Genomic DNA, 16,916 nt, shown 5'->3' on the forward strand with positions numbered 1-16,916 from the left:
CACAAAAGCAGAGTAAGCAAAAAGTTAAAAGATAAACTAGTACATGAGAAATAAAACAGTGCCAGGTGCGAGGGGTAAAGCCATCATGAAAGACGTACAACTTACAGATAATGGAGCCTCTGGGCGCTCGACAGCACCTGCATTCCCAGGCTCTGCTGGTACCCCTTAACTAGGCCTGTTATCAACAAACGCATTCCTGGAGGTGCCCAGTGTCATCCTGCCCCGGCTACGTGTTATAGTTACATACTTAATGGTGGGAAAATAACTAACATGAAGAAGCTAAGATGGAGCCCGTCCGGCTTAAAAAGCTAACATAAAGCCTGAACAGCTTTTAGTCTGAGAAAGAGAGAGTTAGTTTTAGCTGGCAAAAAGCAGGTTATCACAACAGGATGTGACTGTAACGGGTCATTTGTTGTAAATGTGAAAGAGAGACGCGTGCAAGCCAGAATCCTGGGAGTCCTCCGCCTCCAATCCTTTATCAGGTCCTTTCAATTCCAAATCCAGTATGCCCCTTAGATCCATCCACTTCCCTTTCTCCAAGTCCAAACCACTCCTCTGCCTCCTCTCTGAATGCTTTCCCCTCCCTCAATCCATTCTCCATTTAGCAGCCTGTTTAAATCCGTTTAGCTTAAATCCCTACCACAGTCCCGACCCGCCAAGTCCAGCAACCCCCTTTGTCCAGAGCCCTTCCTCCCCACCCTCTCTCACATCAGCACCCAGGTCTTTCCACACTCCAAACACCACGAGCTCTCCTCGCCTTCAGGACTTTGCTTCTTCACAGCTCCTTCTACCAAGCATGCTCTTCCTTATCACCCCCTCTATTCATTTCACTCTATTGACCCTTGGTTGGGCAGCTCAGCATCACTTCCTCAGGGAAGCTTCCCAGACCTATAGATAACAGATCCTCCAGCCATCTATTCTAAAAATTCTCATGCTCTTCCCTCATAGCAAACACTCAGTTTAATTGCATCTGTGTGCATGCATTTAATTAATGTCTCCTACCCCCAAAGCTGTAGATGCAATATCACTAATACCTAGCATGGTACCTGGTATATGGTAAATGCTGAATAAGTATTTGTAGAATAAATTTGAACAGACCTGTGGACTTCTTACAAGCAAGAGAGGAACAATCCGGTTCACTCAGTGAATGTAGGAGTAAACTTTCCACCATAGAAGTAGAACAGGACCAGGATTTCCCAGCCTTTTTCATGGGATGCTTTAACCACATGGCATCTCCTCTTGAGCCTTCCTGGTCTGTATCACTGGAAGTACAATATCTGTTCCACCCTTGGACCCTGGGGGCAAGGGGCTATCACTGCTAGAGGGAGGGGGCGCTAATGGCCCAGTGAGCTGAATGGAGCAGAGAATGGGGAAAGACAGTGGAGGGAGACCATTCAAATCAGAAGGCCACTGGATTGATGACCTCTGAAATCTTGAAGCCCCCAGGTACTTTCTCCAGCTTCCAGAGCGGATCATGCTGTCTACACAATGGGGAAGATTAGACACCTACTTGAGTGTTATATTCTGAGCCAGTCTGGTTGTATTCATTCATTCAGTAACCTTTACCAAGTTCCTGTCCTCTAAGAGGTTATACCAGCTCTTGACCCCTAGAGAGCACCCTAGAGACTCTTCTAGGCAGCCTGTTAAGCACCATTACTGGTCAGCTTCCAGGGTGAGTGGAACTTCATGGAAAAGCAGCTGGGGTTGTTACCAATGAGTTTGCAGCTGGCAACTCAGATGCCCACCACCTCAACCTTCTGGGCTCAAGCAATCCTCCCTCCTTAGCCTCTAGAGTAGCTGGGACTACAGGCACGGGTCACTACATACAATCCTCCCTCCTAAGTCTCTGGAGTAGCTGGGGCTTCAGGCATGGGCCCCTACACCCAACTAATTCTTAGATTTTTTTGTAGAGATAAGTCTCACTATATTGCCTAGACCGATCTGTAACTCCTGAACTCAGGTGATCCTCCACCTCAGACTCCCAAAGTGCTGGGATTACAGGCATAAGCCACCACACCCACCCTACCATGTGTATTTTTAAAAGAAGAACCCTTTGCTGGGCAAGGTGGCTCATGCCTGCAATCCCAGTACTTTTGGAGGTCCAGGTGGGAGGACTGAGTGAGCCCAGGAGTTCAAGACCAGCCTGGTGAACATGGCGAAACCTTGTCTCAACAACAATAAAAAAACCTAAAAATTAGCTGGGTGTGGTGGTGTGCACCTATAGTCCCAGCTACTTGAGAGGCTGAGGTTGGAGGATTGTCTGAGTGTGGGAGGCAGAGGCTACAGTGAGCCATAATGGTGCCACTGCACAACAGCCTGGGTGACAGAGCAAGACTCTGCCTCAAAAATAATAGGCCAGTATGGTGGCCTACACCTGTAATCCCAGCACTTTGGGAGGCCAAGGTGGGTGGATCACTTGAGATCCAGAGTTAGAGACCAGCCTGGCCAACAAGATGAAATCCTGTCTCTACTTAAAATACAAAATTTAGCTGGACATGGTGGCAGGCACCTGTAATCCCAGCTACTCAGGAGGATGAGGCAGGAGAGTCACTTGAACTTGGGAGGTGGAAAGTGAGTTGAGATTGGGCCATTGCACACAAGCCTGGGCAACAAAGTGAGACTGTGTCTCAAAACACACACACACACACACACACACACACACACACACACACACATATTCACCTACAGAGCTCCTTATTCTTTTCTTTTTGATTTTCAGACAGGGTCTTGCTATGTCACTCAGGCTGGAGTGCAGTGGCTATTCACAGGCACCATCATAGCTCACTATAGCTGCAACTTTCTTGGCCCAAGCAACCCTACCACCTCAGCCTCCTGAGTAGCTGGGACTACAGGAGTGTGCTAACTCCTTATTATTAATTTTTTTTTTCTAAGATGGAGCCTCACTCTATTGCCCAGCTGGAGTATAGTGGTGCAATCTCACTGCAACCTCCACCTTGCTGGTTCGAGCAATTCTCCTGCCTCAGCCTCCTGAGTAGCTGGGATTACAGGCACGCACCACCATGCCCAGCTAAGTTTTTGTATTTTTAGTAGAGACGGGGTTTCACCATGTTGACCAGGATGGTCTCAATCTCTTGACCTCGTGATCCACCCGCCTCGGCCTCCCAAATTGCTGGGATTACAGGCTTGAGCCACCGCGCCCGGCCTGGCATTTCTTCCATGCTGTTCTCGTGATAGTGAGTGAGTATCGTGAAACCCGGTGGTTTAAAAGTGTTTAGCACTTCCCCCGTTACCCTCTCTCCTGCTTCACCATGGTGAGACGTGCTTGCCGCCCCTTCACCTTCTGCCATAATCATAAGTTTCCTGAGGCCTCCCAGCCATTCTTCGTACAGCATGCAGAACTGTGAGTCAATTAAACTTCTTTTCTTCCTAAATTACCCAGTCTCAGGTGGTTCTTTATAGCAGTGTAAGAACAGACTAATACAGTTAGGTTTTATTCCTTTCAACAACAAGCCTATAGAGGAAGATCAACTGCTTAGGCTGCAGGAAAAGAACACTTAGGTCAACACATAATTTGTTAGCAACCAGCTAGCGTTCTACTCCCATCAACTGAGATCTCCAGCTACAAATTGCCAATGATTATGTACAACCTACCCCACTACTAACGCAGGAGTCAGGGTAAGAATTCAAGAAACAGTGTTTTAAGTAATACACCCCAAATAGGTAACAATAACGTGTGTTTTAGTCCTCTTTTCTTTTAACTTTAATTCATTTAATTGTGATATGTCACTGTCATTAACCAGGTGCGTATTTCCCATCACCTCCTGCCACTGTAAAGATAATCCTGAGCAGCCTAAAAAGAGACATGACTTTGTTTTAGTTTACCATGGAATAAATAGCTAAAGATTAAGTATTCCAAAATACAAACCCAAATTCCTATTTAGAATGTGCCTTGCTTAATATTTAACCAGTTATTTGATAACAGCCATTTGCAAAATTGTCTTCTTATTCGTTGCCCAGTGGTTACCTTTCATCAACAGCTCATTTCGGTGGATTCATCAGGAAGTAACATTGCTTAATATTTGATATTTTATTAGGCTTTATGGTAATTACTTTCTGTTTGACTAAAATTCTTGACAATATTTACTTTACCTAATTTCCATATTGAAATTATTTGAGGAATACAAAGTATTAAAAAAGGTAATGGATCTTATTTTTGGATTAAGCTGGTCCTTCATAAAGGCTCCAAGCTTTTGCCACACTGATGTGGCACTGTTTAGAACTGTTTTTACTGAACTGGCAGCACGATGTCTCAGCTTGCACTGAAGGGAGTTGCTAAGGAAATTATTTCTGATATCAAATCATGTGTACCTTATGAAGACATGTAAGCAAAATATATTTCAGTTCTTAGGAACAAGTATTCTTTTTTCTTTTTTTTTTTTTTTTTTTTTTTTTTTTTTGAGACAGAGTTTTGCTTGTTACCCAGGCTGGAGTGCAATGGCGCGATCTCGGCTCACCGCAACCTCCGCCTCCTGGGTTCAGGCAATTCTCCTGCCTCAGCCTCCTGAGTAGCTGGGATTACAGGCACGCGCCACCATGCCCAGCTGATTTTTTTTTTTTTTTTGTATTTTTAGTAGAGACGGGGTTTCACCATGTTGACCAGGATGGTCTCGATCTCTTGACCTCGTGATCCACCCGCCTCGGCCTCCCAAAGTGCTGGGATTACAGGCGTGAGCCACCGCGCCCGGCCAGGAACAAGTATTCTTTTATTTAAAAAAATGCATTCACTGATTGAATGATTTTTATGATTTTTTTTTTTTTTTTTTTTTTGGGTGTCGGTCTCGCTCTGTTGCCCAGGCTGGAGTGCAGCGGTGCTCTTGGCTCATTGCAACCTCCGCCTCCTGGGTTTAAGCGATTCTCCTGCCTCAGCCTCCTGAGTAGCTGGGATCACAGGAACACACACACACACACCTGGCTAATGTGTGTGTGTGTGTGTGTGTGTGTGTGTGTGTGTGTGTATATTTTTTTTTAGATGGAGTTTTGCTCTTGTTGTGCAGGCTGGAGTGCAATGGCGCGATCTCCGCTCATCAAAACCTCTGCCTCCCTGGTTCAAGTGATTCTCCTGCCTCAGTCTCCTGAGTAGCTGTAATTTCTGTATTTTTAGTAGAGATGGCATTTCACCATGTTGGTAAGGCTGGTCTGAACTCCTGACCTCGTGATCCCCCTGCCTTGGCCTCCTAAAGTGCTGGGATTGCAGGGGTGAGCCACTGCTCCCGGCCTGATTGAATAATTTATGGTATATGTTTTGATTGCGGAATTGGTTGAATTTCTTTCTTCATACATGCTAATAGGGCACTCAAAATAACATTTTCAATTCACTGTCATAATGCTAGTAAACTTTTTGTGCCTTTACTTTACCCATAGCCTCATCTTATTTTTCATATCCTGGTTACTTTATTTTCCTCAAATGATTATTATTTTATCTGTGTAATAAATATTTTGCAAGATGCATAAATGACTAGAAAAATATCCTAAAAACACAAATGTGAAACTGCATAAAGAAACATATTACTACAAACAAAACGTATTGCTGGTATTTTTCCTCTGACAGATTGTATAGTTCATAACATATACCTCACTGTGAAGAAAATTTCAAGGTCACTTATTTGAAATATTGACCTTGAATATTTCACGGTCAAATCTTTGAAATACTAAATGCTAGTAAATTTCATCAAAACCCCTTTTAAAAAAATATATGCTGAGATATATCTAACAAACCTCACTGCTAAAATATTGCAAGACTCAATTTGTGACAAAATCAATACTACACAAGCACGAATAAGAAAGTGGGGACAGATAAAAAGTGTGAAGGGTCACTAATCTATTTTTTAGTTATCAAAGTATAACTGCTAGCATCTCACATTTCCTAATATAAAATCACTGTGCTTGATCACATATGCTTTATAAATTATTTATTAAAAGGAGGAAAAATAAATGTAATACTGTTTTACCACAAGAAAATAGAAATACCTGGTATTAAAAAATTTATAATCCTGTGTTTGAAACATAATGTGTATTAGTTATTTCACAAAAAAATATTTTCCAGAAAAGTAATTTATTAACTCAAGAAAATATAATTTAAAAAATCCTTTAAATCTAAAACCTTTTAAATCTAAAACCTTAGCTTTTATATTAGAATTTAAAACAATAAAATTAGATAATGCCAAGATCATGGTAAATTATTTCAATTTTTAATTCTATTTTTAAATTTCTTTTTTTTTTTTTTTTTGAGACGGAGTTTTGCTCTTGTTACCCAGGCTGGAGTGCAATGGTGCGATCTCGGCTCACTGCAACCTCCGTCTCCTGGGTTCAGGCAGTTCTCCTGCCTCAGCCTCCTGAGTAGCTGGGATTACAGGCACGTGCCACCATGCCCAGCTAATTTTTTGTATTTTTAATAGAGACGGGGTTTCACCATGTTGACCAGGATGGTCTCGATCTCTTGACCTCGTGATCCACCTGCCTCGGCCTCCCAAAGTGCTGGGATTACAGGCTTGAGCCACCGTGCCCGGCCTATTTTTAAATTTCTTTTTCCTCTCAAGGCTATCTCCTTTTGGGAACTCACTTTGAATTCAAATACCATTCTTTCATTGAAATTGTTCTTTCTAGCTTTCATAAAAATAATATCCACTTATTGCACAATAAAACATATATTTTATTTGTAACATTATTTATACTACCTCTCCTTTTAGGAAGAAGATATGTTAATTTAGGACTCTTTATTTAAACGATTTATGGCCGGGTGCGGTGGCTGAAGCCTGTAATCCCAGCACTTTGGGAGGCCGAGGCGGGTGGATCACGAGGTCAAGAGATCGAGACCATCCTGGTCAATACAGTGAAACCTCGTCTCTACTAAAAATACAAAAAATTAGCTGGGCATGGTGGCGCATGCCTGTAATCTCAGCTACTCAGGAGGCTGAGGCAGGAGAATTGCCTGAACCCAGGAGGCGGAGGTTGCAGTGAGCTGAGATCGCGCCATTGCACTCCAGCCTGGGTAACAAGATCGAAACTCCGTCCCCAAAAAAATAAAAAAATAAATAAATAAATAAAAATAAAAATAAACGATTTATGAAACTATTCAAATTATTCAGTACAGTTGGCAAAAACTAAACATTTCAAAACCTTACTGCAAATTTGCAACACACTTTTAGATGAACATACAGATAGCAAACAGTGAAATGAAAAGCATACTAAAAGACATCCAGAACTATAATGACCGCAATGATAAACAGACATCTTTACCAGGGTAAGCAGTCATAAGCACAAAATTCAACATCATGAGAGAATATACACTTAAATATCTAAATATCTACTTACTTGACCACTTCTATGACACAGGCCTTGAGCCACATGACTCACATCGGCTTTTTCTCTTTTTTTAGTGCTACTATTGTTTGTACCACATTCACTTGGCCTGGTTGATGTGCCTTAGCTCATGTTGCTTATACTGTAAGTAGTATACCAACCATACCAACCAATGATGATTAATAGCATATGAATATTAATATATGTAAATTTATTATTTATTTGATTGCCCTTTCAAATGTTTCTTTGCAGGTTAACTCACTCAATATGAGCAGTATTTAATAGATACATTTTGAAAAAATGAGAGGGAATTTTCTAATTACAGATTTTTGAACTCTGTCTGGTAAAACAGATCTTTTAATTTAAAAGATGTTTGATTTTTTTAAAGAAAAAAATGGAACATTATTAATTTTTTTATTTTTAATTCCTTTTTATTCATTACATGTCAGAAGCGGTCTTTGTTTTAAATAAAATCACATTAATAGATATCAATTGAGCATCTACTGTGTATGCAGGTTACTATAGTAAAGAGGAAAGCAGAATTTCTAAACTTTCTACTAGTCTTGTAACTCTAATAATTATTTATAGGCCAGGCAACAAAATGTATACATTGCATGAATAATTACTACAAATTTATACTTAATATTTTTAAAACAAAAATACTCATGTTTTTTTCAACTTACAATGCTATTTATTTTATTTATTAAATTCTAATTTTTTTATTTCAATAGGTTTTCGTGGAACAAATGGTGTTTGGTTACATGAATAAGTAAATTCTTTAGTGGTGAGTAGCTGAGATTTTGATGCACCCATCACCCAAGCAGTGTATACTGCCCAATGTGTAGTCATTTCCCTCACTGTTCCCTACCTTTTCACCCAATCCCCAAAGTCCAATGTGTCATTCTTATGTATTTGTGTACTCACAGCTTACCTCCTTCATATGAGTGAGAACAAAGGATGTTTGGTTTTCCATTCCTGAGATTTTCACTCAGAATAATATTTTTCAATTCCATCCAGGTTTCTGCAAATGCCATTATTTCCTTCCTTTTTATGGCTGAGTGGTATTCCATGGGGGTTTTATATATATATATATATATATATATATATATATATATATATATATAAAATATTTTCTTTATCCACTTGTTGATTAATGACCATTTGATCTATTTCCATGTTTTTGCAATTGCAAATTGTGCTGCTATAAACATGTCTGTGCAAGTATCTTTTTCATATAATGACTTCCTTTTCTCTGGGTAGACACCTAGTAGTGAGATTGCTGCATCAAAAGGTAAATTTACTTTTAGTTCTTCATGGAATCTCCACACTGTATTCCATAATGGTTGTATTAGTTTACATTCCCAGTAGCAGTGTAGAAGTGTTCCCTTTTCACTGCGTCCCTGCCAACATCTATCATTTTTTGATTTTTTGATTTTGGCATTCTTGCAAGAGTAAGGTGTCATAGCATTGTGGTTTTGATTTGCATTTCCTGATCATTACTGATGTTGAGCATTTTTTCATATGTTTGTTGGCCATTTGTATATCCTGTTTTGAGAATTGTCTATTCAGGTCCTTACCCCACTTTTTGATGGGATTGTTTGTTTTTTTCTTGATAATTTGTTTGAGTTCATTGTAGATTCTGGATATTTTTTGTGAGATGTATACATTGTGAAAATTTTCTCCCACTCTGTGGGTTGTCTGTTTACTCTGCTGACTGTTCCTTTTGCTGTGCAAAAGCCCTTTAGTTTTATTAAGTCCCAGCTATTTATTTTTGTTTTTATTGCATTTGCTTTTGGGCTCTGGGTCATGGAATCATTGCCTAAGTCAATGTCTAAAACGGTTTTTCTGATGTTATGTTCTAGAATCTTTATGGTTGCAGCTTTAAGTATTTGATCCATCTTGATTTGATTTTTGTATAAGGTGGGAGATGAGGATGCATTTTCATTCTTCTACATGTGGCTTGCCAATTATCCCAGAACCACTTGATGAATAGAGTGTCCTTTCCCTACTTTATGTTTGTGTTTGCTTTGTCAAAGATCAGTTAGTTATAAGTATGTGACTTTATTTCTGGATTCTCCATTCTGTTTTCATTGGTAAGTTGTTCTGAGAGTCAGGACTACACCAGGCGCACTAGTTCTCGCCTGTAATCCCAGCACTTTCGGAGGCCGAGGCAGGCAGATCATGAGGTCAGGCGTTCAAGATCAGCCTGGCTAACATGGAGAAACCCCATCTCTACTAATAAATACAAAAAAATTAGCCAGGCATGGTGGTGCATGCCTGTAGTCTGAGCTACTCGGGAGGCCGAGGCAGGAGAATTGCTTGAACCCGGGAGGTGGAGGTTGCAATGAGCCGAGATGGTGCCACTGCACTCCAGCCTGGGCAACAGAGTGAGACTCTGTCTCCAAAAAAAAAAAAAAGAGCCATAGCTTCTCAGCAGGTGACAGGACGCCTTTGGAGGGGACGTGCTTCTTGTCATGGGAGGCAGGTGAGCAAGGCTTGAGGGAACACAGGTCAGAGACGATGCGATGGAATTTCTGAACTGGGTGTGGCAGTAGAGGGGGATAAAATGGGACCTGTGGGTCTCTTCTTATTCTAGGAGTCTAAGTATCCAACCATGCTCACAGGTGCATGTACATGTGCACACACATGCAAGTGCGCACACACACATGGGCTGCTGCTGCCCAGTCATCTAGAAAGCTTGGAAAAGGAAGCTTTTTTTGCGCCTGACCAGCCCCTTTCTATGCACAGCCACCACATAGGGACTTGACACTGGGTACCCTCATTCTGCCAGGCAAGCAGTAACAGAGCACAGAGATGTGGGGCCCTCTGTTAATCCTCACAACCTATGAAGCTCTCATTTTACAGTTGTCAACTGAGTAAAATAGAACACAGAGTGGTGAAATACCTCACCCAAGGTTTCACAGCTCTAAGCAGTAGAGCCAGGATTCCAACCCAGCTAGTCTGCAATTGGAGTCTGTGCTCCTAATTGCCTTGCACACACAACCACCGTGAAAATGTTCATCCTCCCAGATAAGGTTTCTATAGTCTTGCTGTCGACCAAACTTGGCCTCCATTGTCAAGGTCACTGGCAAGTGCTATGATGGGATGAAGTAAGGGCAGTAAGGAGGCTGCAGCTGGGTGGTAGAGAGATGAAAAGGAAACCTGGGTTCACTTTGTGGGTGTGGCCTTCACAAAACGAATGGGCCCTGGGGTCAAATCCTGGCTCCTCCATTTAGCAGCTGGGGGGCCTCAGGCATGTCCCTTGTCTCGCTGACTCAGTTGCCTCTGCTGAGCAATGGGTTGAGAGGATCTGATTCACAAAGAGCACTCGGGTGGGCCTGGTGCACATGCAGAGGGATGCTCAACAGTGTCTGTTCAAATAGTCCAAATCACCGGGCTTTTCTGGGGTGGTGAGTTCCCCCTTGTTTCCTCCTCACTCTGTTGCCCAGGCTGGAGTGCAGTGGCACTATCTCTGCTCACTGCAACCTCCATCTCCAGAGTTCAAGAGATTCTCCTGCCTCAGCCTCCCCAGTGGCTGGGACTACAGGTGTACGGCACCATGCCCAGCTAATTTTTGTATTTTTAGTAGAGACAGGGTTTCACTGCATTAGCCAGGATGGTCTTGATCTCCTGACCTTGTGATCTGCCCGCCTCGGCCACCCAAGTGCTGGGATTACAGGCGTGAGCCACCATGCCTACGCCCTAAAAATATTTACTAATGTAATAATCTGCTCACAGTTAGCCTAAGATATAAAACAGATGATCACTGAAAGAAAATTCAATTTAAATAATCTTCTGGCATTCAAGAGAAAAAAATTAGTGTTCAGTATGTGTCAAGGAGGAGGGGTCATAGCTTCCTCATTGTCTCTCCAATGCCATCAACTGGATATTTGTTTTGTCTGGCCTTTTCATTTAGTTTTCTCTACCAACCAATTTCACCACAGTTGGAAGCAGAAAACTCTATTGTCTCTTTTTTTCTTTTTTCTTATTTTGAGACAGAGTCTGTGTCGCTGAGGCTGGAGTGCAGTGGCACAACCTCAGCTCACTGCAACCTCTGCCTTCTGGGTTCAAGCAATTCTCTATCTCAGCCTCCAAAGTAGCTGGGATTACAGGCGTGTGCCACCAGGCCTGGCTAATTTTTTTTTGTATTTTTTAGTAGAGACGAGGTTTCACCATCTTGGCCAGGCTGGTCTTGAACTCCTGACCTCGTGATCCACCCACCTCAGCCTCCCAAAGTGCACAAATTCTCATTTGTGTTTGTAATGGTAGCTTGAAAGACAATGCCAAGTATTAAATATCAAAAAGTTCATTAAAGAATTCACCTTAGAATACAAAAAATACTTTCATAATTTTGGCTATTTAGAAATCATTTAATACCTTCATTGATCTCAGTCTCATTTCAGGGAAGGTTAAGAAGCAATAAATACCTAAAAGAATAGAGTGAGCATAAAGTTTGAAAATGCACGACATTATTGATAATGGAATATTTTTCTGCATATTCTAGGATATATTTATTCCATTTCATTTATTTTTGCCTGCATTTGTCCTTTAAGAACTCCTTCAGTAACATGTCTTATGTTCCAAAGTAAATGAGCACATGTAAGGAGAAATGTTAAAATTCTACACTGTGAAATTAAAAAACCATGAAAATTTGACATTACTACGATATAGGGCATTAATTGCCTTTAGACACAGATTTAATCACTATGCCCCATAAAAATTTAGTTATGATTTTTGAGATAGCAAAACAATTTGGTAAGATAAAATTGTTTCTATACTCATTTAACATGTTAATATTCATAACCTTAATATTTAATTCTATAAAGCACATGTTTTAAATATTCAAGTATGTTCATCAATGTTAGGCTAGCCCACCCAGCTAGGAGCAGTGAAGGTGTCATGACTAAACCCAATATACATCTAGTCATCATTCTGCTGTAACTCAGGATACAACTAGCACTAATAAATGAGGAAAACGATCGGGAAACAATTGTGATAATAATGTTCAAGCACAGTCATCCAGAAAGTAGCAGACAGGAAGAGGCAGAATGAAAATTCTACTAAAATTGTTCTAAGTCAAGGGTTTACTCTTTCAGGTTAAAGGTGGTACTTGGCTTGAGGAAATCCAGTTTCACATCATTATTTAAAAATGCTTGCAATTTAGTGGTAGGAAAATATGACTCAATTCCTTAATCAGTATAGCTGTCTCATTCTTACATGTAGATGGCAAATGACTTAGCAAATTTCAGAAAGTTCTTTTGAAGGATATGGAACAATGCATTACTCTTATTATCCTTTGATTTTTATTACTCCTCCCAGGTGCTGTAGAGTCTTAAAGTCTCCTGGAATATTATTACTCAACAGAAGAATATCTGCACTTCATATGTCTAAACCTTCTAAAAAGGCAGTGTGAAGTAAAAGTTGGCCTTCTGTTTAGATATTAAATGAAACAATTAGCTACTTTATACTATAAAAAACTCTCTTTTTGCACACAAACACATCCAGACACTAATTGACACACATATGTGCAAACACAGTAGCAAAAACATTAATTCCCAAACTCTTATATGATTAGGATTCCCACCTGAGACTTAATCTTTTAAATTTATTAAATGTGTGTGTGTGTTTTATTTACACACACACATAAACTAACAAAATATTTTAAAATTCAAAGTTTCCTAAAAAAAGAAATACACTAAAACAATATGTTGTCTTATGCTATTTTAATAAGGTTGTTTAGCAAACGTCAAGAAATCAGATGCCCCAAATTTATAGTATTTGAGATAAGGCAATCAACTGTTAAGATAAATTTATTTCTATTGTCAATGAGCTTAAGTGCTTGATTATGTTCAAATCAGTATTATGTTTTAAATAAATGAGGATATTAATTATAATATAATTAAGTTAGATCACCCAGTTACCATCAATGAAACTTAACAGTCTCCATTACATCTGATACTGTAGTGGAACTAATTAATGAAGGAAGCAATCAATAAATACTTGATAGCAGTACCCAAACACCATCTCTTAAACTTCTCATCATTATAGTAAAGCTCAGAATTAATGATTTTCAATAGGAGGACATAAGGAAACAGAGTTTGCTCCTTTCTTGGGGGAGGTTAGGCCCAAATGCTGTACTACTGAGAAAGATTGGAGGATTCCCATGTAGAGAAAGATCCAAACGATTCCAAATGTACTGGGAAATAAACCTAATATGAGCAAGATATCAAGTTTGTTTCATCTAGAAACAAACTAAACAAGTCTGTGAGGTGTAAATGAAAAAAAAAAATAGGACAACTTAATTTTAATAAACAAGATTGTTGAATGACATTCAAGATGGGATAAATGGCTATGGAGATAAACAGACAAACAAAACCAACAAATCTTGTTCCTCCTTTATATTTTATGAACAACTTCATTCTTATACTCATTATATACCCCATATAACTGCTTTTTTGAGAGGCAATTTTTCCGTGTCCTTTAAGGTACATTTTTCTGAAATTCTAAAAATTCTTGTGCATCCAATACTTTCCCAGTCATCCAACCCAAATAGAAACAATTACATATATTTAATACGGAGGAACAGTGGGTGTCCACGCCGAGGAGGCCTGGACCGCGGAGTGGGGGGCCCTCCTCTCCCCTTCCCCGCTCCTGGAGTGGGCTTCTGATTTACCGCGGCTGCATCTGACTGAGAGGGGCCGCGCCTCGCGTGAACCCCCAACCTTCTCCACTTCGACTGAGGCCCAGCGCCCCTGGGAAAGGCGTCGCGGGCGCCCTGCGAGCCAAGTTGGGGCGGGGGAGGCAGCCTCGGGCGCGCCCGGCTTCTAGGGTTGGGGGCGGCGCGCAGGTGGCCGCTCAGGTGGAGGCGCTGCTGCCTGGGGGCGCCTGGCTCCTGCAGGTGTACGAGCACCGGGGCTGGTGAGGAAGAAGCCGCTGCCGGCGCCTGAGGGCAAGGGCAGCTCGGGGCGAGAGACCGGGCGGGGGTAGTGGGGTGGGGGAAGCCGGACGGCGGCGCTCTGAGACCCCCAGGGCCGCACGTGGATGGGACCGGGCAGTAGGAGGGCGAGAGCCCCCCGGCGCAGAGGGCGCTCGGTCACCTGCGGGGTAGAAGGAGGACGGCGGCGAGCTAGGCGCTGGCGGAGGAGCTGCGGGAGCGGCGGGCGCGCCCGGACTTCATGGAAGCTCCCCCCACCCACCACCCCGCCCAAGGTGAGCCCTTGGACGAAGAATGCACTGCCGGGGTCCTGACAACCGAGGACGGACAGTCCACCCAGAACACTCTGCTCCAGCCAAGGTGGTGAGGGCAGCTGCTTCTAAATGGCGCACAGGCAGCAAGGCTGGGGACCCTGGAGATGCGATCACCTGACCCACACCCGGAGAGAGCCCACCAGAGTGTGCGGCCGCAGTTCCACAGGCCTCAGCCTGCCCGCAAACTGCCACCCGAGAAAAACAGGAAGGAACAGGAGAAAGAAAGAGAGTAATAGTAAGGAGTCCTAAACCAAATCGGGCGAATCAGGGGAGGAAAAGAATGGAGCTGAGGATTGCCAGCGAGGCGGGCAGAAGAAAGGAACAAACACAAGTGGGTTCGCTTACAAATAGGCTTGAAGCATGAAGTGCCCAGAAACTGGCTTCACGCTCCACTCACCTGCTGGAGCCGAGACACCTGCCTGCCAACCGTGGAGAGATCAAAGGGTCTGAGCCTGCCACCTATGTGCCTGCGCCTCCCACTCCCACCTTAGCCTGGCAACCAGAGATCAAACTGGAGCCTCCCTGGCACGACCAGGATGAGACATAAAGTGTGAAGAGTGATGGAGCTGCCCATTTTGACTACAGAGAAAGGAGGGCAAAACACAATCTTATTCTTCTTCTTTTTTTTTTTATTTAGAGACAGGGTCTTTCTTTGTCACCCAGGCTGGAGTGCAACGTCGCGATCATAACTCATTATAGATTTGAACTCCTGATCTCAAGCAATTCTTCTGCCTGGGTCTCCTGAATAGCTAGGTATACACTGTTTGCCACCATGCCTGGCTAATTCTGTATTTTTTTTTTTTTTTTAGAGATGGGGTCTTGCTATGTTGCCCAGGCTGGTTTGTAACTCCTGGACTCAATGACCCTCCCATGTCCGACTCCCAAAGCACTGGGATTATAGGCATGAGTCACTGTGCTCCACCACAAAACTTTTTTTTTTTGAGTTGGAGTTTCACTCTTGCTGCCTAGGTTGGAGTGCAATGGCGCAATCTCAGCTCATCATAAACCTCGTCTCCTGGGTTCAAGCGATTCTTCTGCTTTAGCCTCCCTTGACTGCTTGAGCCTGGGAGTTTGAGGCTGCAGTGAGCTATGATCTTGCCACTGCACTCTGGCCTAGGTGAGAGAATAAGACCCTGTCTCAAAAAAAAAAAAAATATATAAAAAAAAAAAAAACAAATTGACCTCCTGTCATGTTGAGGTCCTAGCCCCTTCTACCCACCTACAGGAGAATATGCAGAAACCCTGTGCCACTCTACTCCAGCCTGTGTGAGCAAGACTGTCTCAAAAAAAATTTTTTTTTGGCCGGGGGTGGTGACTCACACCTGTAATCCTAGCACTTTGGGAAGCTGAGGCTGGTGGAGCACGAAGTCAAGAGATCAAGACCGTACTGGCAAACATGGTGAAACCTCAACTCTACTAAAAATGCAAAAATTAGCTGGGCCTGGTGGCAGGCACCTGTTGTCCCAGCTACTTGAGAGGCTGAGGCAGAGAACGACTTGAACCCAGAAGTCAGAGGTTGCAGTGAGCCAAGGTCATTGCCACTGCACTCCAGCTCAAAAAAATACAATTTTTTTTTTAAATTAAAAAGTTCTAGTATCTAAAATGAGCTAATCACCAGGTGCAGAGGATTAAACCTGTAAAACCAACCTTTCCGGATGTCGAGGTGGGAGGATCATTTGAGGTCAGGAGCTTGAACCAGCCTGCTGTGAGCCAAGACTGCATCACTGTACTCCAGTGTGGGAAACACTAAGACTCCATCTAAAAAGAAAAAAAAAGAAAAGTAAAAATGTATTTGAAAAGAACAGCCAGGAGCAGTGGCTCACTCCTATAATCCCAACACTTTGGGAGACCCAGGGAGGATTCTAGCTGAGCCCAGAAGTCTGAGAACAGCCTGAGCAACATAATAAAATTAGTGAACAGTGGTAGCAGGCACCTGTAGTCCCGGCTGCGTGGGACGCAGAAAGGAAAGGATTCCTTGAGCCCGGGAGGTTAAGGCTGCACTGAGAAAGGAATGAGCCACCGCATTCCAGCCTGGGCAAAAGAGCAAAACGTTGCATCAAAAATAATAATAATAATAATAATAAATTTAAAAAACAAAACAAAACAAAACAAAAAACCCCAGAAGAGCATAATTTCCTCATCATTGCTCATTGCAGCGTCCTCCTGTAAGGTTAAAGCAATTCTCGACACTAAACTAAAGGAGTAGCTGAGATCACAGGCGCCTGCCACCACACCGGAAAAATTAGTACTCTCTATCCCTTCGCTCTCTCCCCCTAAACATCGCTCTCTCCCCCGTAAACTTACTCTAACCCTCCTCTCTGGGTCTGTCTGTCTGTCTGTCTGTCTCT

The 16,916-nt window shown here is 42.4% G+C and overlaps 1 long non-coding RNA gene across 1 annotated transcript; it reads left to right on the forward strand.

The window, feature by feature from the left end:
- Positions 1-293: 293 nt before the first annotated feature.
- LOC116558624 lies at positions 294-16,584 on the forward strand. The gene is made up of 4 exons (XR_004272099.1): positions 294-391; positions 9,373-9,375; positions 15,005-15,012; positions 16,574-16,584. It is a non-coding gene; the product is annotated as an uncharacterized LOC116558624 (long non-coding RNA).
- The last annotated feature ends 332 nt before the right edge of the window (positions 16,585-16,916 follow it).

Source organism: Sapajus apella, unplaced genomic scaffold (assembly GCF_009761245.1).
Source record: "Sapajus apella isolate SASKATOON/1434 unplaced genomic scaffold, GSC_monkey_1.0 scaffold22, whole genome shotgun sequence".
In the NCBI taxonomy this organism is placed as follows: domain Eukaryota; kingdom Metazoa; phylum Chordata; class Mammalia; order Primates; family Cebidae; genus Sapajus; species Sapajus apella.